Below are 22,115 nucleotides of genomic sequence, written 5' to 3'. Positions count from 1 at the left end.
AAATAGGACATTTTTACATACGTGATGATGTAGATGCCACATTTAATTTTAAAGCTGTTAATTAATTCATGCGCTCAATAATGCGTAGACCACGGCGATACTCCTGATAAACTGAAGGATAAATATGTATTCAGCAAAGCCTTTTCAAGTGCCGAGGAGCCCTCGCTTGCTCTGGCCTCTTTTTATATCACCTAGAGTACACTCCGTAGTGAAAGAAAATGGAATGCATTCCTAACAGCTTGAAAGTTTGGACCTAACAATCCTACTACAATATAATTCCAATCATTACACACTTTTACGTCCAAAAAATTAAAATGATTACTCTAAACGGAAAAATCAACTACAGCAATTGCTTAAACACTGCATTTAAGTCGAATGAATAACTCTTTGCATTAGTTAGGTCAATTAGCCTGGAATTACCCAAAAGCTTGCTACTCAGGATTTAGTGGCATAAGAGACCACCGTCCTAACGATAAATTCCTGCGAACAACCAGTAACAACTGCGCACAACCAGTAACAACTGCGCACAAACAATTAATTAAACTGGAAGGCTTCTGTGGTGTGGGCGTGGGAAAGAATGGAAAAAATAAAATTGACAGAAAGGGAAAAAAACGAAAAAGTGTTAGAAATGTTAGAGGAAGAGTGTTGAAGAATGTTGAATGGAAGAATGTTGCTGGGAGAAATTCTAAGGATGCATGACAAAATGATGCAGGCCATACTGAAATGCAATGAGCTGCCTAGGATGGTAATAAAGACGAGAATGTTGGGAAAGCGGGGTGGAGAGAGGAAGAGGACAGGTTTCTTTTATTACATTTAGGGTGGTAGAAAATACTCAGAACTAAAGAGCGAGTTTTTGTAACATACTCGTACGTATAGAATGAGGTTCAAGGGTATTTTGTCGTGTTATTCAGGGCTTATAAGCACAGCAGTGTGTACTGCCATCGAAACCCTATTCTAACTCGGTCACCCACTGATAACAACTCATAGAATCAAACACTAATCCGACCCATTTTCGTAACCGATAATTCCGAATGAACGTTTCCAAATACGAGTAGCTTACAACGGCAATGAAAGAACATAAATGCTAATTTACACGGAATTAATACTGGACAAGGCATAAGGCCACTTCCCTCCATGACTCGAGAGAGTCCACTTTGGAATCCGGGCGCGCAAAAATATATTTTCCATTAATTTTCATTGTATTTCAATGCATTTATTTACCGCCGATAATACATGAGAGTTTGGAAACTATTTTTTACGTATATCAGTTTGACGTTATTTTAAAATGTAATGCAACATGATGATTTTATGAAACTATCGTATACTGTATTTTGAAAAAATCACCACATTTTTCTGTTTACGTAACAAAATTATCAATCAATGAAATGTATGAATTTAAATTTTAACCGCAGCCAATTAGAGTGGCGGAAATCCATTTACCACCCAAAGGTTTATGAGGAAATTTCAATGTGATCGCAGTGATGCCTGGGTAGGATATTAAGTGGAAATCACTTCCATGCTTCCAGTAATTATTTTAAAATTATATACTTCATTTGATGTCAATAGAAGATAACAGCTTCCACCATGCCGGATGAACTCTTCAGGCAACAGAATAAATAAGTGAAAACCAACTCTAGAATATCAATGGTTGTGACAAGTACAATTCCACGAAGCCCCGTCGAATATCGACCCAACAACGCGAATTGAAAACACTTACACGTTCGATAATGCATTTTAAAATAGCATTAATTACAAGATGATGGTTTTATTGATACGCCCACAAACGTTTTCCAGGAAGTAATTATTTCTAACTGAATATTATGTATCTAAATAAGTTTCTATGAAATGCTATAAAATTATCAGCATAGCATTCTAAACAGAAAGAAAGTGACTGTAAGACAAGTATACTCATTATTCCATTTAACTTTCTCCGTGTCCCTTTTGTCTAGTTTTAATTTCATTATTAAATATCTTTTAGTCCCAAAATGCTATTAAGTATGTATCACATTGCAAAAATAAAAACCAAAAGATCCCACCCAAAATCACAATGGCTCTTTGGATTAATGAATGCCACTATTTTTACACTTCCGTGAATAGCTAATTAAATTTAGTGCTTACGCGCTTACTCGAGGTGGCATTAGTATTATCCCTCTTCATCCCTCTCGGGGAGAATTCAGCATTAATATGTATAGAAGTTCGACTAAATTTTATTCCACCAAATTTTTTTTCACTCGTCTATTTTTTTCGAATGATATAATATTTCCTCTCATCCCTCTGCAAGTCTGGGGTTCTATCGTTTTCTCTCTTTAATGGCTGGTTTTACAATTCATCCAGCCATAATCCTTTTTGACGGCGGCGATATACGAGGTCAGTCCAGAAAGGATCCAGTCATGCAATATTTTGAGAAAAATAGCCTACCTAGAACGATTAGGCCTTAGTCCCCTTCGAAGTACTCCCCTTGGGACCTCACCCACTTATCTCAGTGTCCATTTCATTTTTCAAAACAATCAGCAAAAGACTTTCTTGGAATGGTCATCAGCTGCCTCGTCGCACTCTCTTTTATATCGTCAACGTCATGAATGTCCTGATGCATTTGGCAGGGGACTTATTCCAAGCCGCAAACCCAGGTTTTCTAAAAAATTCATAACTGGAGCTGAGTCACAGGTTTACGGGTATGACCCCGAAACAAAAGCCTAGACCTCCCAACAGTCGGTTGACGAGCAAAAGGAGAATGCAACGAGGCAGGTTATGACAATTTCGCAAAAGGACTTAGCCGATCGTTTTGAAAAGGAGAGAGACGCTTGGATAAGTGTGTGAGGTCCCAAGGGGAATACTTCGAAGGGGACTAAGGCCACATTGTTCTAAGCAGGCTACAAAGTCTGTCCCTAAAGTAGTACGACCGAGTCGATTCAAAATAAGTTATTGCCAGACTTGATACATTCACTCAAAAGTCTTCGAAGTAGCACCCTTGTGCGTCCACGCACCGCTACCAGTGGGTTTTGCCCGCTTCGTACGCCTTCTGGAAGGCGGCGCCCGGAAAACTGCTAAGCTACCTCATCATGGCCTACTGTAACGCTTCGACCGAGTGGTGACGTCCTTCTAGCACGGATTTGAGGCGGGGGAAGAGGATGAAGTCTGGTGGGGCATTTTCTAAAAAAATTCGATTCTCACTCACATGATTGAGAGGCTCTTGGCAGATCCGCGTGTGTTTCCTATTGTTCATCCGAGAGCACTCGCAACACCAACTTCGCACACACCTTTCTCATGCCCACGTTTTCGGTCACAAGTCAATGCACATCACTTTAAGGGATGCCAAGCTCATCAGAAACCATGCGGACACTTAATATGCGATTCCTGTCCAACAAAGTCTTCACTCTCGCAAGATTGTCATCATCATTTTTTGAGGTCGAAGGGCGTCCCGAACGTTCGGCGTCTTCAGAATCTTCCTTACCCTCCCGAAATAACTTGTGCCACTCAAAAACACCCGATCTACCCATGATGTTATCACAATAAGCTGCCTTGAGAATGCCACGAGTCTCTTCCCCGATTTCGCCCAGTTTCACGCAAAATTTGATGGCGTAGCCGTTTTTCCAATAACCGGTTCATGACGAAGCGTACGGAGGTCACGAGAGGTTTCGCAAACGATCGATGCACACTCCGCACAGACTGGGAGCCAACTTCCAACGGCTTCCAACCATTCCTGGAACTCCACTTCTTCAAACCCAGCTAAAGAAACTGCCACCCGCCCGTCCGTCTATCCGGGAAATAAAAAGTCATACTACTTTTGGGACAGACCTCCTATTTTACTCAAAAGTATTGCATGGCTGAATAGTTTCCCAACATACCTCGCATATAATTTTGATTGGCTACTGCATAATTAAATGGATTAAAGGTACAAAGGCTTTCAACGCATCCATTCGCCGGATATTTGTGTGACGTAGTATTGCGTATCCTTGCACAACATTTAATTTACCCTTTCCGATAAGAAAATAGATTTTTAAATAATAGAATTTATTTATAATGTTAATCTGTTACACAAAATGTTTTTGGTATGACCAAACAGATGGTAACTAGTATTATTCATGGTTTAAGGCTCATGTTTGAAGCCCATTCAGGTTTGTCAAGACGAATACGTCTTATTCAATTCATCGAATATATTTTTAAGTCCCCATAATTTCATTATACTCAATTACTCTATTTAAGAAATAGGAACAAACAATCAACTAACGCATTCCACGGAGAAATGACGCGTATGTCCAAACCAATATATTCACCGCCATAAATTTAAGATAAATATGGATATGAGACATGAGCGCTGAAACTTTTGCATGCAAATGAATCTATTTAAACTTGGCCGTCTGTTTGGTACTTCCAATTGAACACTATTGTCCTTGCCGAGAAAAAAATTATAAATAAATGGACTAATAATAACTGTGAAACATTCCTTCAAAAACCTACGATTGGTTTTAATCCTAATCCACGATATCGCGGGTTAGGTTTTAAACCAAGAATTCGAATGACATTTTTCCTTAAATATGTCTCGAAAATATACATGTGTGATGTATTTTATGTATGTATATATATATATATATATATATATATATATATATATATATATACATATATCTGCGTCTTTCATTATATCCACATTTCTACTGGTGAATTCTTTTGGAAAAGATTACGTAAGATCATTCGACCTCCTAACTGAGCCACTTAAAAGAAATTTCCCAAATAAACATTTCCTCCTTTTTTTAAAAAAACAAATGTGTTTCTTGGGCTCAACATATTAGATTCAACAGAAAAATACTCCGCTTGCATGAAGCCACGATTTACACAATTTCTTTTAATTACCAGCAGTCCATTCGTCCGCAGTAATTAAACAGAAGGCTGGTTTGATACGCGAGTTAAAAGCTCAATCCGAATTTACTCTTACCTTTGTGCAACCATTTCTCCTCAAGCTTCTGGTAAGCAGACAATGGAACCGCTTGGACTTTCAGTTGGGATATAATGACTATAAGACTCAGGATCTTCCTTTTAAAATCGAATGCTCAACCCGCTAAGATACCACACCCTCTAAGAATACATTTACATCTATGAATGAAAGAACAATTAAACTTAGCATTACAGTACCCGGTTCAATTGCACTCTCGGGCATTGAATCTGATTGGCATATACATAATTCGGTACTTTCATTAATTCATAAACATTCATTGGTTCATACAAATTCAGTAATTCTTGTCAAAGTTGTAGGTGTAATAATTATTTCTGAATCAAAAAAAACAGTGACTTTGACTTAAATTGATAATTTGAAATGAAATCTATTCACTGAGCGTACTTTTTAACTTTGAAATACAGAAAACAACTTTAAAAGATAAAAAAATACCAACAATGTTTACTCAAAGCAAGTTCTCTCGCAACCGAAATTTCCGCTTAATGGCAGTTTACGAACACGGGCTCAGATGACGGTGGATAGAACTGCCCACACATCTTTCCCATTTCCCAACACAATGCACCGCACTTCCGTCTTCGTTTGCCTCACTTTCTGTCAATTTCATTCTCTCCATTTATTCCCACACCCTCATCTCAAAAGTCGTCACCCTCTACTCATTAAACAAGTTTGAAAGGCAAACAGAAATTCGCACCATAAAAAAAATTTCGGCCACCGTAATCCTTCCCCTAATTTTCTCGCTAATAAGCCCATTTCCGTAGAAATTCTAATATCGCGACGACTTAACGTATAATTTTCTACTTATGAAGTTCACTGAGACTAAGAGTCAAGTCGTGAGTCGAAAAAAAGTTCATGAGCCAAAATTACAATCCATCAATCACGTGCATTAATTTTATTTTCCGCAGTTTACGGGAATACAGGCAATTTCAGGAACACAAGACTGAATTAATCCCAATGGTCGACTTCGATTTGAGTTTTCTCCTAAGATCATAATGATAAGAAATTCATAACGTGTACGCGAAGTTTCACCGGTTAGTTCATGGGCCAAAAGGTCGGCAAAACACTTTCCTTCCCAAATAAATACGGATTATTGAATATTGGCTGCCTTCAGTCACAAGATTACAAATGCGCACGTTGTTTCGAACATTAAGTTTGAACAGTACGTTAAGAAGGTGACTAAATATTACCTATATGCCATGAAAATATATTCAAATTCCCAAAAACCGGGTATATGAATTCATATTTTACGAAGGTTTGGTTGAAGCCCTCTTATTTCTCATTAAACTAGCGACAGTTTTCCGTAACATGTCGTAAGTAAGCTTGATTTTTTCCTCTTAATACGAACGTAAGAAAGATCAAAATGACTTCATTCGATCAAGGAAAATATTTTCAATACGTTACTTGATGTCACTGAGGGCACTTGAACATTATATGAAGGATTACTGATATCTTATTCACTAATGATATCCATTCCAATCATGGGTGAAAGAACAAAAGCAGAATAAAAATTCCATTACATCCGATTCAACCTCACCACGACTATCCACTTCAAACCAATGAAATTGTTGCATTGAAATGCACATTAGCGGATGACTCCGTTAAAAAGTTACTGTTGCGGTATCTCCCGCAGTTTCTTTGGAATTACAATCCTAATGAAAAATAAAATGAATGTCTTCTGAAACCGTCATAAACTACTAGAAGACATTTCCAGCTGGACTCTTCGCTTATTGGCCCAAAAAATCAGAATGAAAGACTAAGTTGCCTAAAATATTACTAAAATAATCTACAACGATGGTCAATCTTTCAACAATGGTCAATCTTAGCACCGCGCCTTTCATGGAGAGCACCTATCCGGACAATATGCGGATCCGCTTTGAAGAAACTCGGCTTCATTAAACGGGTGGCGGGGAAATGTAATGAGAAAGTTAAAGAAAGGTGTTATTTTGCTCTAGTTAGTTACTAAATTTGGAATATGGCGTAAGTATTTGGGATTCTTGGGAGAAAATTTGGCAAAGAGAATTAGATAAAATCTGCCAGATTCGTTAAAAATTGTTATAATAAGAACACAAGTGTGACAGGTCTCTTAGGGGATTTATGCTTGGAGCCACTTGAAATAAGAAGAGAACAAGAAATACTTAGACTTGTAGAAAGGTTCAGAACAAACAAGTTAAACGATGACACTAGAGGAATTATAATGGCCCCACACTACTTAGGTAGATCAGACCACTAAGATAAGATAAGGGAGATAGATTCCAATACAGATAGATACAAACACTCATTCTTTCCCAGAACAATCATAAATCATAAAAGTAAAAAACCAAAGTCACTTTAGAAATATTAAAAATATTGAATTTACAAGTCGGAACAAAATTAAACATTGCAAAGATATCAGGTACATTTGTAGACGCATCTGCATGTTAGTTGGTAGTTAGTGCATTTGAATGTGCGTGGGGTGTAAGTGTTCTTGCATGAATATATGCCATGTTTTGTTTGTGAACTGTATATATTTGTGGCTTTTGCATGCGGTTTTTCTTTCTTAATTACGGGTGGTGTCCAAACAACTTCCGCCACACGCCCTTGCCGCGGCTTGCGGGGTATTAAGTAGATGTAGAATCTATTGAATTTTCACAATTTTTTATCGAGTGATAATCTTCAAGTGCGTGCATACTGAATGTCAGTTCTGACGTTACAATGAGATGCAATCCAATACAAGGCAGCAGTACCTTAAACGCCACCATTTGTAATCGCATGCATAACGAAGTCGAATTCGACCCTTTCCTCACACGAACAGAGTACCAACACTCTCAGAATATTTCCTCGATACATATAGACCTCGCACTGTTCCCACACGCATATCGTATTACTGATGTAAGCGCTTCTTTCAGTCGTTTTCACACAATATTATTTACTTTAAATCACTACACGAAGAGGATGCGGTCCTTATACCAAAAATATTTCCCCATATTTGCTCTAGAGAAAAGTTTTGTCCCTTCCATCACGGATCTGAACACATTCCATCGATAATTCCGAGACGAGAGCAAACTGAGAGGAAAAGAGTAGTCCCTCGCACACTTGAGTTCGTGGGAAGGAACTGACTTCAGCGTGGGCCGGTAGTGAACCTCGGGCGGCGCCCTAGTTACGGCTTGTCCACGAAAACTACACAGGAGGTGAAAATTCCTTTCAAAGTGGACGGTCAATCTATATTGTTTCATTCCAGTCAAGCGGTAGTTAATATTTAAGTTAATCAAATAACCCCTTTGAAAAATATCAAATCTTAGCTCAAATAATCAAAAACGCACTATTAATGCGCGATTAAATTTCCTACCCGTGAGGAAAACTGAAAACTTTCATATGGAGCGTCGTTCTGCACGGCGCGGAAACTTAGCCATTGAAGAAAGATGGAAGAGGTAAAATAAAAAGGAAAGGAACACAAAGGAATATGTACTGGGCTAGGCGGGGGGAGGGGAGAGAGAAAGGATAGTTGGGAGAAGTGAAAAGGAGGCAGGAAACGTTTGACGCACAGCATATAGTATGATTGGCGGCGGACAGTCGAAGACTGATAGAAGGGGGGACCTTAGGTTGGAGAACTAGGGGGAGGAAAAGTTTGCGCCCATCCAAAACGCACCCTAAACGGCAAGAATACCAAATAAAATAAGCAAAACTGCAAAAAGTTTTTTCGCATCACGATAAGAAAGCGAAGTTGATTATACATAAATGATGGAACACATAAGATAAGTAGTGTATTACGTACTATTCTTTGGCTTTAAGGGTGAGGGGATGAGCTTCCCAAAGCAGGTGGTTGATGCATCAGCTGTTGGTGAACGTTGAGAGGTGAATATTATACACAGCTGGAGGTGAACGCAGCCATCGATCCGGGATTATATCACATCGTGGGATGATACTCTCAAACTGTTATAAGACGAAGTACGGGCGTGGGGCGCGATAAAAGCCTGGTCAATGAAAGTGGGAACGGTACGCATAAATTCGTAAGTGCGAAGGAAGGGCAAGGAGGTAGGCAGGGTTGTTGCCGTGGGCGGAGGTGAGAGTGAAGCCCGGGGAGAGGTCGGGGGACTGATGGCCCGAGGGGGAGGGTGGAGGTGATGCGTCGGAAGGGAAAGGGCTCGGGAGATAACATCGGCGGGGGAGGGGAGAGAGAGGAAAGGGTTGGCGGGGTGGGAGGGTTCCGTGAAGGGGATGGAGACGGGTTTCCAGGGAGAGAGGCAAGAGAAAGGGCAGGCGGGGTGGCGGGTGTGATTGCGTGATGATTTATGTCTCAGACACGCATGCACGCAGTCTCTCACGTACGTGCATCATGATAATAGATCGGATTTCCATGTCATTACTTATTATGCATTTCAATCGTCGAGCACAGGCTAACTAAACGACATTGCAGAAGTGTAAACAAGAGTACGAAGACAAAAAGTGCACAAAGGAGCACGACAAAGAGAAAGAAAACTGAGGAACATCTATTTTAAATGAACTTTATATGGGCATACATATAAAAAACTTCACTTCTTTTAAAAATTTACACCCTGATTAAATTTTATTTCGACTGAAACATAAACGAGTTCAGGGAGAGAGGAAGGGCACAGATTTAGGAGGCTTTCGTGATGTGGTTAGAGAGAATGATGGATGCAATAAAATTGAAAGAAGGAAGATAGGAAGATAAAAAAAGAAGTGGTAGGCATAGCGATGGGAGGGAGGAGAAATTCAAAGGAGGCTTGAAAAGTATATCCATATCTAGAATGGAAATCTTGAAATGGGATGTGAAGGTTGTGATAAAAGGAAGTGTTGCGCAAGAGAGGTAGACGGAGGGGGAAAAAAACGGGAGAGATTTTGACGGCAGACAGAAAGTACATATATGGATCAGAAGATTGATTTCTTACAACGCATGAGATAAAATTTCACGATAAATTTCTATGCATCTGTTTCACAATGGAAGTTTAGCGATGTTTACTCTAAGGATAACAAAAGTAGTCACCTATTTTTAACATATTTAAAACATTTAAAAACGTGATTTAATTGAAAGCTTAAAATAATTACAATAGAATTTCTCCATGAGCCAGCATGAGGTAATACAAATGTTTTCTAATATGCCGGGGTCGGAAGGTATGAACGACTATAAACAATTCGATAAGTATAGCCAAGGTTCAATTAATGTCGAAATCGTATGCAGAGTTCTTATAGATGTAGGACGAACCACGTTTAAGAAGAGCATGGACTACATCGACATCAATACCCTGCAAGCCACCAAAAAGGTGTGTGGCAGGGGGTGCAGCACCAGGAGGAAAGGGTAAGGGATGAGAGGGTTAAGGTTTTTCAAATGGAAGGGGAAAGGTGGGGGGAACCTGCAAAAAAAATATAAATTCAGGAGCCGACTCCTGAGGGATTTCGATTAGAAGCATTCTGGTTTTTTAATTGTTCTTGGAAAAAATGACCATTAAAACCTGTCGGTCTTGCAGTCAACCTCTCTAATCTTATATTCGTGATCCCTCCGCCCGTAATACGTTGGGGTTCTTACTATATTATGCTCTTGATGTCATCGGAAAAGGACCCATCTTTAAATGTTTTCAATAAGTTTAACCTATATTGTAAACGCCGCTGTGTAAGGGAATCCCAGCCTTACTTTTCTAGCAAAGTAGTTACGCTACTGCGTTGGTCATAACAATGTTTGACAAATCCAGCCCCCCTCTGCTGAACTCAATCTAATTCGGAGATCAAATTTATCTCTGAGGATCCCATATACTGGCAGCATACTCTAGGTGGGGCCTGACTAAGGCAAGAAAATATCGTTCCTTCACTTTTTCGTCACATTTACTCAGCACACTTTTTACAAATTCCAATTTTTCATTTGCACGATCGCATATTTCCCGTATGTGCTTTCCCCAGGACAGACCGTGAGTAAATGAACTAAAACCTTTTGTCAGTAGAACAGGCTAAGTGGGAAGGAGAGAAAAGGATCTCGACAGGTAGGGCATGTACATGGGTGGTCTGAAAATTTTCCGACCTAACAAAGATACAAGACATTTTTTTCTGAAATTTTTGAGGTCGGAAACTTTTCAGACCACCCTTGTATGTCTCGACATAGAGAGGGGGATGAATGATTGTAACAGTAGTACCAATGACTACGAATAGCATACTTCAAATTAAAAATAAGGCTAATAGTTTTTCAAAGGGTAGATTTAACCCCGAAGATGATTCGGAAGGTAACAATTTCTAATCAGTCAGACACTTCGGGGTACGCAATATCGACAGAACGCAAAGAAAACATGTTAAGCACGACGCTCACTTAAATCTCTGAAATACTTCTTTCTTCCTCATTTCAGTTACGCGCTAATATACAGATTTACCTGGTGAGATTCATTTAGGGATCCACCACAGTTAATCAATTCGAAGATTGGTTTGATAAGCCACAGAGATTATTACATTCACTGCGTATGTTGAGGTGCAGGCTATAACACGTGATAAGCGGTAATTTCAGAACCACCCATGGCTTAATATCCTGCGTATCCTCGCTGCGGGAGCCAGCGGCCCTTATTAGAAGGATACCTATGGATGGGATCAATCACAAAGGCGGGGAGAGGCCAGTTCCGGTGTGTCTGATGAATAGGAGGATGCCGAACCGCCATTATCTACCAAGGCGTGGAGAGACATTTCCGGTGGGTCTATTGAATAAGTGTATTCCGATTTGTTGTTATCTGCTGACATACAAAATTAATGAAAGCAAAGGAAATAAGGAAGTGCGTAACTAGGGAGAGGAGAACGGCTTTTTACTTTCGACCAACGACGTAGCTATCTGTAGTGGAAGGATGGAAAATAAATGCTAATGGCTCGTCCTGAAATTACGCAGATGCCATTTTCGGATTTTTAACTCTTTTTTTAAGAATCTTCCCTATTGCGCATTTATCAAACGGGCATCTTTTTCCAAAAAAAGCACAATTAGGTTTGACCGAAACGTTTTTCAATACGATATTTCACTGTTAACTTCAATTTAGAGTTTGAACTCAACTTTTCGATACTCTTCTATTAGGTCGATAAATGCTAAAACAATTCTGAAACGATAGTTTCACTAGCGAACATTTGCAAAATATTTTCTTCGGAATTCAAAGGTAATTAAAATGTCTTCTTCATAAACAATGGCCGACATAATGCAATAACAAACCTTATGTAATAATTCTCCTGAGCCCGTCGGCAAGGAAACGTAATGAAAAGCCATATACCCCCCCTAAAGTCGTATTCGCTATTAAATAATCCCATTTAAAGACGCTTTCTAACTTGCAGAAGATGTTGAAAATGTAGCTTGAGGATTATAAAACAAAGACATTACTCTCTAGCAAAAGAGCAGAAGGTAACACAAACATAAAACTGAAATTTCAAAAGATGGACGAGAGGAAGAGTTTTGCTATGGAAGAAACTAAATCCGCCTCGATGGAAGAGGGATACAACAAAAGACCCCAGACAAAGGTGTTCTATCAGATGAAAATTCTATTCACAGCCCGAAACATAAGCCATTGAAGGAACGAAAATTTCATTGAATCACAACGCCGTACTTCACTATGGTGGTGAGGCTTGGACAATATAACAGCAACAGAAAAGAGAATATATAAAGCAATGAAAACGTATTGATCCAGTAGAATGACGCAGATAAAATGGACAGATCGAAAAAGTACGTAACAAAGAAATTCCATAAAGAGGGGAGACTGAAAGAGATTCAATGAAAACTCTGAAAGGATGATAGAAAACACTTATCGGGCGCATTTTGAGACAGAACGAGCTGGAGAAGACAATTTTTGAGGGTCTGACTTAAAGAGTCAGGAGCCTACCACACGAGGAGACATTTTTCAGAGATTTTCCGTCTTCCACCTGCGAGCCGTGTGGAGGCCACTTCAACAGCAGTGCAGTATTCTGTACGTCAAACAATGTACTCCTTGAAGCCATTTGTTAACACTTTCCGGCTAACCTTTTTTTCTTAAGGTAAGGAATTTTTAAATCAATGAATGGAGGATGCATTGCAGTAAAATAATTTTTAATTAAAGTGGATGTGTCGGTAATCTTCTCTCCATCCTTCCTTCTCTTCGGGATTCGGATTAGAGAGATCATGTGTAGAGCCGACAGATTTAAGAGTTCATTTTCCTCACGAGCCATAATGATTTTGAAATGCATTCATTGTCTTCTCCAACCCGAAATTAATTGTTCTTGTTACTAGCAGCTCTTGTCACTAAATGTATGTGTACATATATATATATATATATATATGATTTCGTCGAAGTAACACGGAAGTGTTGAATAACAAGCTTTGACAGCAACACACAATATAAGAACACATAAAAAGATCACTCGCACGTTATTTCTTGATCATTTCGACGGAATTCAACTCCGTCTTCATCGTAAGAAATAGAAGTAATGACATTACATCTATTTACTTGTACTTTTTACTTCTATTACCTTACTTATATTTCTTCCGATGAAGACGGAGTTGAATTCCGTCGAAATGATCAAGAAATAACGTGTGAGTGATCTTTTTATGTGTTCTTATATTGTTTGTTGCTGTCAGAGCTTGTTGCATATATACATATACATATATATATATATATATATATATATATATATATATATATATATATATATATATATATATATATATACGATACATATACACACACACACACTCAGAGAAAAAACACAATCACTGAAGTTACATCTCAGGCCTGATCTGCCTGTCGAAATTGAAAATAAACAACGTGGCTTTTCCACATAGAACTTTTTTTATTTACGACCTAGGTTTCGTTATGGTATAACATCGTCAGGTTATACCATAACGAAACCTAGGTCGTATATAAAAAATGTCCTATGAGGAAAAGCCACGTTGTTTATTTTCAATTTCAATACGAAGATTTACCACCAGAAACTGTTTTACTGATCTGTCTTTTTTTGCCGACATCACGTAAAAATGAAATGTCCTCGAGGGAAAAGAGGACGAGCTGTAGTTGCATCCTTTTAACTAGCAAGCGTTACGCTTTCACCACTCTTCAGTAGCGCTTTAAAATTTAGTGCCTCACCTAAATATCAACTATCGAGAATTCAAGGGATTTAGATAGTAATTGAAGTAATGATCAATAAGCTACTTTGCAAGGAATAACCGTCTCGGGACAAAATCTTTGTTTCGCTTATAACGAATTCATGAATAGTATTAGCTACTTGACATCTGAAACGCTACACATTAGATTGACACGGAGTTACAGACTTTTATTTTGCACGATGAATACTTTGTGTGCGGCTATTATCCATCCATTTAATCGACTGAAAATAATGAGGCATCGAAAATAACGAAAATCAACATATGAATGCGAAATGTTGATTGAAATCTTATAAGTCGAGATATAAAAAAATTTTAATTTACTTAAAATGTTACCAATAACTCCCAGAACAACTTACATTCTCAAAACGTAATGTGGAATCTCGTGGAATCTCCTCCTGCCACAGCCTTGTGGTGTATTGTGGTGTATCACGTAGACCTAGATTCACACGTCGAAATTAGTCAGCTCTTTTAAATGAACAAAAGGTTATACGTTAGCAGCCGCGGGTCTTCCAAAGTGAACATTAACATGAATGCTATTTTGGGCGAGTAAAAGGTGAGATTTGTGACCCACATTTTCAGCATAGTTTCGTTTAAAAATTGTAATTTTTATTTTACCTCAAAGCGTGTCAAATCAATGTCAAAATCCACGAAAGTCACGCACATTCGAGAAAAACCAGGCTACATTTGCTAACCTCCACATAATCTTAAGGCTAATTTTAAATGTAATGAGTCAAGACTGTAAATAACCCACAGGACAGTCAAGATACTTGCTACGAGTATAGGTTTCCACGAGATGGCGAAGATCAGCAATACGCATCGATCGATGAGCCCGATTTCGAAACTTTAAAGGTGCGTATTCCATAAATATTCCACATCTACTTTTGAACAAGGGCCCAAAAATTGTGGCCATTAATAATGATTCCATAATTATAACAAAGCAAATTAATACCAAGGTAGTTGCCACATAATGGAAGTTCCATTACTCCAAGTTTGTCGTAACATTGGAAAGCAAGAGCCATAATCTTCAAAACGAAGTTAGGCACGGGAGTAAATTTGATTAAGAGTTCAGCGAGTAAACTCCGGCGCGAGAAATCCACACATTCAGTGTGGGGCGGGAGGGTCCTTTCCCTCCGCCGCCTCTTCCTTTGAGGAAGATCTGGGGAACCAACACGGACCTTCTTGACATCGAGTTCTCGTCATTTACGCGATGGATAAGGGAAAACGCTGATAAAGTTCTTTATATTTCTCGCGGCGTAGCTAGGCAACAAACTCGGGTGCTATAGCGAGACATTTGAGCCGGTGTGCAAAATTTATGATCGCAAAATACGCTTCGGAGGAAAATTACGTTATGGATAGCGACAGCGCGCGAATAGAAGATCTATAACCCTGTCCCCTGACATCAAGGAAAGTGCACAGTATGGGTTTTGTTAAGATGTGCCCTCGTGCAATACCCAGATTTGAACCTGGGAACTCCCAAGTGGGAGGCGAACACTTTGTCCAAAGAGCTGGTACGCCGCAATATTTGAAAGTAAGTCTATGGTACATTAACACAGTGAAACACAATGAATTGAGTAGACCGGTAAGAGGCGTGCGAAATAAGTGTGATACGCTGGTTTGGTGATTGTGATAAAATCGACGAGAGTTTAATCCTCAAACAAATACCTGATAGAAAAGCAAACCTTTGGGGAGGAAGTGGGGGACCGATAGTGCCATGTGTGAAAATAGGCCCAAGAGAAGACGAGGATTATTACGAGTCACTGGAATATGAGAGAGCATACATGGAACTATGTATAAATGTGACAGAGGCGACGGATATGCACGAAAGGATAGAGCCGCATGGAATAAATTAGTATCAGGGAATATCTTTCCTTGAGTGACATAAAATCATGATTTTCTCGTCATTGTCTACTCCCAAAGGGAACATTCGTTAATGAAGAGAAGAGACCTAACGTTTTTCAGCAGAAACGTAAAATTTACCATCTCGTCTTTCTATCATGAAATAAGACAAAAAGCATATTTTATTTAAAAACAAATTTTATCTTAAAACTGGCACTAACTGAGAATTTTCGAGAACTACTGGAGCAAATTTACTTTCGGAAACAATGCCTAAATCATTTATTTAACACTTATCCCAAAAAAACAGTCATATTCTGGGATTTTACAATGGATTAAAAACGTGATATAACGCACGGACATTTGAAACTCACACAATTAAAACCACCCACGACGTCTAGATTAGCAGGCGAGAACGTTCACTCGACACCAACGAGGTTGGCAAAACTGAAGATTACGGATACTAAAGACAATATTCAAAACGTAAACAAATAAATTGTTTATCTCATTATCATTGGTAATCTACAGATTAATAATATGTTTTGGATGGGCACAAGCTACCAAACGGTACAGCGACGATTCTCTTGTCTCTCCTAAGAAAAAACAACCGAACATCCTAATTTACAATAACCCCTCTTCAGCTCCGTATATTTCCTTCCTCCCTTCATTCCGTCCAATATCCCAATCCTACACATGCACCTTCTTCGCTTGCCTAACATTCTTCCCTATACCAAAGTCTTCAGCATTCCACTGCCCGTCCAAACGCTCTGCATCCATCTTTCCCTTCCTCATTTTGATTTCACCCAAATATCATCGGTTCAAACGCAGCGTTTGCGATGGCGTTTGCCATAGGAATTCGAGGCTTTCATTCTCAACTATTAAACTCGGAGAGAAAAAAACTTAAGAATTTTTGCATGACAATGCATTAAAGGTTGCGTCCCATCCCAATTGCAGCACAATATGCCGAAAGCAATATTCCCTGGGATCGCCTCCGTAGAATTTTCCACGCTCGAGAGTATGGAAATATTGTCGCACGAGGTGCACAGAATATGATATACGAGAAGGTTTCGACACAAAAGGCATTTTTGAAACATATGACATTATCTTTCACTGCCGAGAAGAGAAGTTGAAATCCTTTCTATCCCAGTGCCCTACATAAAAATTTCTTCAAGACCCTTTTTGTCGGTGACTTTTGAAACTGCTTTTCCGCATGTAAGCTCGCGACGGAAATATTTTCGGTGGCGTTCCCATATGTTGGGAAAAAAGTATACTCCTATGAGATGCAGGGCATGGGAAGAAACATTGCAAAAGTCAACTTTCTCTGTTCGTTCTATTCCTTCCAGGTGGGGAAGGAAGGGACTTCACTCGAGTCGTTTCTCAATGTCGAACACCGAATTCAACGAGTAATTCGGAAAATCGTCATAAATTCATTTCCGCGAAAAAAAATTACGAAAGGTTGATTAGCATAACCGAAATGATTGCACAAAATTACATAGCAACCAAGTTTCGGTGTTTGCACTTAGTTTATTCACCACCGTGAACTGCCAGCATCCTTCCTGGAGATAAAAAAATGTAATTAAATTGTACCACGAATATGTCCTTCCTCGAATTCAAAGTAGTAGTAGTTTTTTATGGGAGGCGACCGACAACTGAGGTCATTTGCGCCATAGGGGATGTATAGGGGACAGGAAAGGATGAAGGGTGGAGAGACACCCGGCGTCGGCATTAACCTACTCTTTACGAAAGGCGCCAAGGGGTCCGCAGTTTAACGTCCCATCCGACGGACGTCGTACTCACTCGAAGTGCCCTCCACAAAGCACCTCAAGTAGGGATCGAGATACCCCTGAAAAATATTCAACTCCCCGGGCCCTTTGGGTGGTAAGCCAGTACGTTAGCCCCCGCACCATCTTCTTCCCCCTCAAATTCAAGGAAATATATATACTTCCTCTGATGCGTAACTTCAACAATACTTAAGTGTCATCAATCCGTCCTCATCCCCATAGAAAAACATCGGGCAAAAACTTCAAGGAAGATAACTATCAAAATTTGAGGATTTTCTATTCAATTTAACTTTACCTACGGTCTCAGGCTTAACTACGCGAAACTTTATCAACAAGGAAGATGTGAAATAACTTTTTAAATTCCATTTATTACCAAGAACTACGTTTGAGTGTCATCTTCAGGTCAGACACGAAACCTAGGTCGTGATAATTATAAAATCTTTGAGCGGTATTAACGAAATGGTATCATTTCTTCCAGTCTATTAAATGTGTTAGTGGGTTAATATTGAAACATTTCTTCTTCAGTTCTTACTCCCAGGTGTGTTTTTGTCCAAGAGAATCGTTTTATGAGGTAAAAATATATCACCTATGCTCAATGGACTTCCATAAATTCACTTTTTAAATCGGCATTTCCGAAAGATAAATTTAATTCACTTTTCCCTATCCATCTCTCCCAACGAAAAAATTATAAGAAAGAGTTTTTGAAGAAGAAAAATGAATTATGCCTAGAAAGGGCACGAGGGAAAGAGTAATGAACCAGTTACCGTAATTTCCGCTAAGTTTTTGCCCAGACGATGATTAAGTGTCACTGTTTTTTTCAAAGACTTTCCCCGAGAGGGAAGATTGCGCATTATTTTCGCAAGTATTTTCTCGCATCCTGTCAGCTCGACATTCGTCCTTCTTAATTCAAAATCTTTCCGGCCATCTCTTTTCTTTCCACGTGATGTTCTAAGTTTCGCGGCTGACATGAAATCAGTACGTCAATTAATAGAATAACAAGTTGAAATAATAGGGATGCACGAGAATTAACTAAGAAGGGAACATTGGATGCGACTGGTACAAAACTTGAGTAAACTAAATCGCCTTAGAAAAAATTGCTGCATTTTCCGTAATTTTATTTACTCAAAACACTTGAAGAACAAAATGCGGAAAGTGGTGTTTAAGAGTTATCGCATGAGATTAGCGCACTTAATGAACACTCAGGAGAACAAAAACCGTAAAAAAATACTACGTGGGACAAGGAAGACTACAATAAAACAAAGCTACGTTGCGGCTTTGAAATAATGAACGCCGACCGATGCGAACACTCCGAATTCAACCTGCTAAAACCAGAGACAACGTTACTCTCTCGCATATAAAACCAGCTAAAAACGGCAACATACTAATCCGGCGCTAGGTTTAAAAGTAATTAAATGTAATCCTTAAATTGAAGAAATACAAAGCACACTCCCTCATCTCCGAATACAATGCAAATCCTTACTTGCTTTCCCCCATGCCATTTTTAAAATACGTATTACACAGCCGGCTAAGACGAACAGGGAACCCGGAGCTAAATTCAAATAAAATCTTTTAAAAAATTCCGTAACTACCACTCTTTAAATACTTTTTAATTTTTGCGACAGAAAATCGCAAATATTCATATTCCATAATTGCTTATCATCAAGGAATTCTGTTTCGCAGACCCTTATGTAGTTTTGTTATGATCATAGTTACATATCATGTTATACACCCAAGGAGAATGGAGAGAAGGCGAGAGGGCAGAGAGAGGTGGTGGTAGAGCCCATTGCCCTAATGCTCCCACCTCCTCCTCTCTCTCCTCCTTAAGAATCTGACCGGAATCTATGTGCGACAGTTTGCACATGAATATGCTTCATGTTAGCAAAGTGAATTGTACCGTGGTAAATTAATCGTGAAAATACTAAGTTCCTCTTTTACTTGTGGACCGGAAACTCCAGCACTTGATTCAGCTACGTCTATTACGCGGTTCAAAACGATTAGACCTGGATGACAGCCGCGAACGCAATATACTTGTATTTAGGGTAAGAGACAAAACGGTCTACCACACACTACAACAGCCGCTTATTCCTTTAACACTATTCTGATTCAACCCTAAGTGACTAATGGATGGCATGTTACACAAAGAGAACACTGCGTACCGAAATTATTAGTTTTACTAACGATACACATCTCCAACTCGGTTATTAATTGTAATATAATGCACATTTCATCCATTTCCTGAAGTTCGAATAAATAGAGTCGGGTAGCATTTTCACCAAATAGTACTCGACTCAACCATTGGATAAATAATCACAGCATTCATGTGCCTTGTTAAAAAACATTCCACGCTATCAAGGCATTAAATATTCACGAAATCATTTTTTTCACCCCGGCGCCAAAACACGGCTGTAAATATTCGAGTCCGACCCTCATCGTTAAAGGTCGTACTCCTGAAAAACCTTGTAACTTCTTATCTGAGTAAAAGTATCATAATTTAAAGAAGAGTTATCGATAGATGATCTGGAATCACTTACAAGGGGACTTAACGGCGAGAGATTTTGACTGCAAACTGAACAAAAAAATATTCACACGAAGACAATCAAATCGGTTAAAAAATTGGCATGAACGAATGAAAAGGGTCACGAATATTGCATTTAAGACTTACCCGATTATACATGTCTAGATAAAGATAGCTACAGAAATAGAGAGATGAAATTTAGATACGGAAGGAATTGACAGTCATTTCTATTCCTACATTACGGAGGAATAAGAGATAAAAATGTGAGTTGAAATAACCTCGAACTAATTGGTACAAGGAACAACTTTTTCCCTCGCAGCATTGACGATCACAAGAGTAGAAAATAACAGGCGATACAAATGAACCTATTTGAAAATAAACAATGTAGTACTGGTTGAAGTTGAAGAAGGCCAGATGATGGGCAATAGTTCACGGAAGAATCTCTGAAGAGAGTTCCATTAAATGAAAATTTGAGCAATTGTGCTTTAGACGCTAAATTTCCCGTGTTACTTACAAAAAATAAGGATACGATAACCAAGCATACCATTATTGGAAAAAATATAAAATGAAGGAATATTCAATTTCTTAAAACCAATCCATACAATTTAATAATAATAGTATTTTTGTATTTGTGGAATGATTTTCATGTACCTGCATCATATAAAAAAAAAACCATCAACGAAGTAATCAACCCGAAGGTCGGTTTGGTAGGTGATTGTAGAGTTCACTCAGTACTAAGCCCGACGACGTGTGAAATTCACACATCAGGGTAGGGGGGCCAGTTCCCTTCCCTGTGCCGGTTATGGTTTCCCAGGAAGATCTGTTACCCGAAAAATCATATAGCTTGGGTGGAGCTGCAGGTGCCCAGAGGGCCTTGCCCGGGAATCGAACCCGGGCCCTCCGGTCAGTCCAACGCTCCACCTCTGGACTACTGCGACCCTCCTGCATCATATATAATTGCAATATCAAATAATTTAAAATTAATATTTGATTTGCTAAATATATATTTTGTTTGTAAAAGCTGCCAAGATATTGACATAATGACCGAAGGGATTTGATTTGAAAGAGTTCGAAATGTAAAAAGATCTGGAGGTTCTTACAATTGGTAAAGCTCGTGAGTATACGTATAAATTTCTCTAACCATTATAATTTATTTGAGACAGCTTAACTACACATTTGAGGTCTGTTAAAAAGTATCGCTAATTTAGAGTTTTCGCGGGCTACGTATCTTTGATTTTCGATTTTTTGGTGGCGTTATGTTGGTACTTATATCTCTCACTTATGCCAAAAAGTTCGGCCATTTTGAATGTTCAGTTAATTGTTGACAGCTGTTTTGATTGCACGTGTTTTGGCTTGCCTTCGATTTTTGCCTGTTCCAAAAAATGGATCAAAGAATCTGTATCAAATTTTGTGTGAAAATCGAAATTAAGTGCGCGGACGCATTCTTAATGTTGACTGTGGTATATGGAGAAGCTACCTTGAACCGAAGCAACGTTTATCGGTGGTATAAAATGTTCTCAGAGGGCCGAGAAGATGTGAACGACGAAGAGCGGGCCGGACGCCCGAGCAAGTCAAGAAGAGACGAAAACATTGATGAAGTGAAGAAAATAGTATTGGTCAATCGTCGAATCACCGTTAGAGAACTTGCTGAGGACCTAAACATATCGATTGGCTCGTGCCATTCGATGTTTACCAATGATTTGGAAATGACACGGGTCGCCGCGAAATTCGTACCAAAATTGCTCAATGTCGACGGAAAACAGCAACGCATTAACATTTCTAATGAGGTGTTGGACTCTGTCCGCGACGACCCAAATTTGCTCCCCCCAAATGGGTCATAACTGGTGATGTTTCATGGGTTTATGGTTATGACGTGGAAACTAAAGCTCAGTCATCCCAATGGAAACTGCAGCAGGAGCCAAGACCGAAAAAAGCGCTCCAAGTTTGGTCGAATGTGAA

The 22,115-nt window shown here is 39.1% G+C and overlaps 1 protein-coding gene across 1 annotated transcript in view; it reads right to left on the bottom strand.

Moving 5' to 3' along the window:
• The window catches only part of Invadolysin (leishmanolysin-like peptidase, invadolysin), a 263,276-nt gene that overhangs the window by 18,785 nt on the left and 222,376 nt on the right, over window positions 1–22,115 (bottom strand). The gene's annotated exons all lie outside the window — the stretch shown is intronic.

This window comes from Hetaerina americana, unplaced genomic scaffold (genome assembly GCF_022747635.1).
Source record: "Hetaerina americana unplaced genomic scaffold, ioHetAmer1.1.p SCAF_7, whole genome shotgun sequence".
Classification (NCBI taxonomy): domain Eukaryota; kingdom Metazoa; phylum Arthropoda; class Insecta; order Odonata; family Calopterygidae; genus Hetaerina; species Hetaerina americana.
The sequence above is the reverse complement of the archived record's forward strand: the minus strand, read 5'-3'. Positions and strand labels throughout refer to the sequence as shown.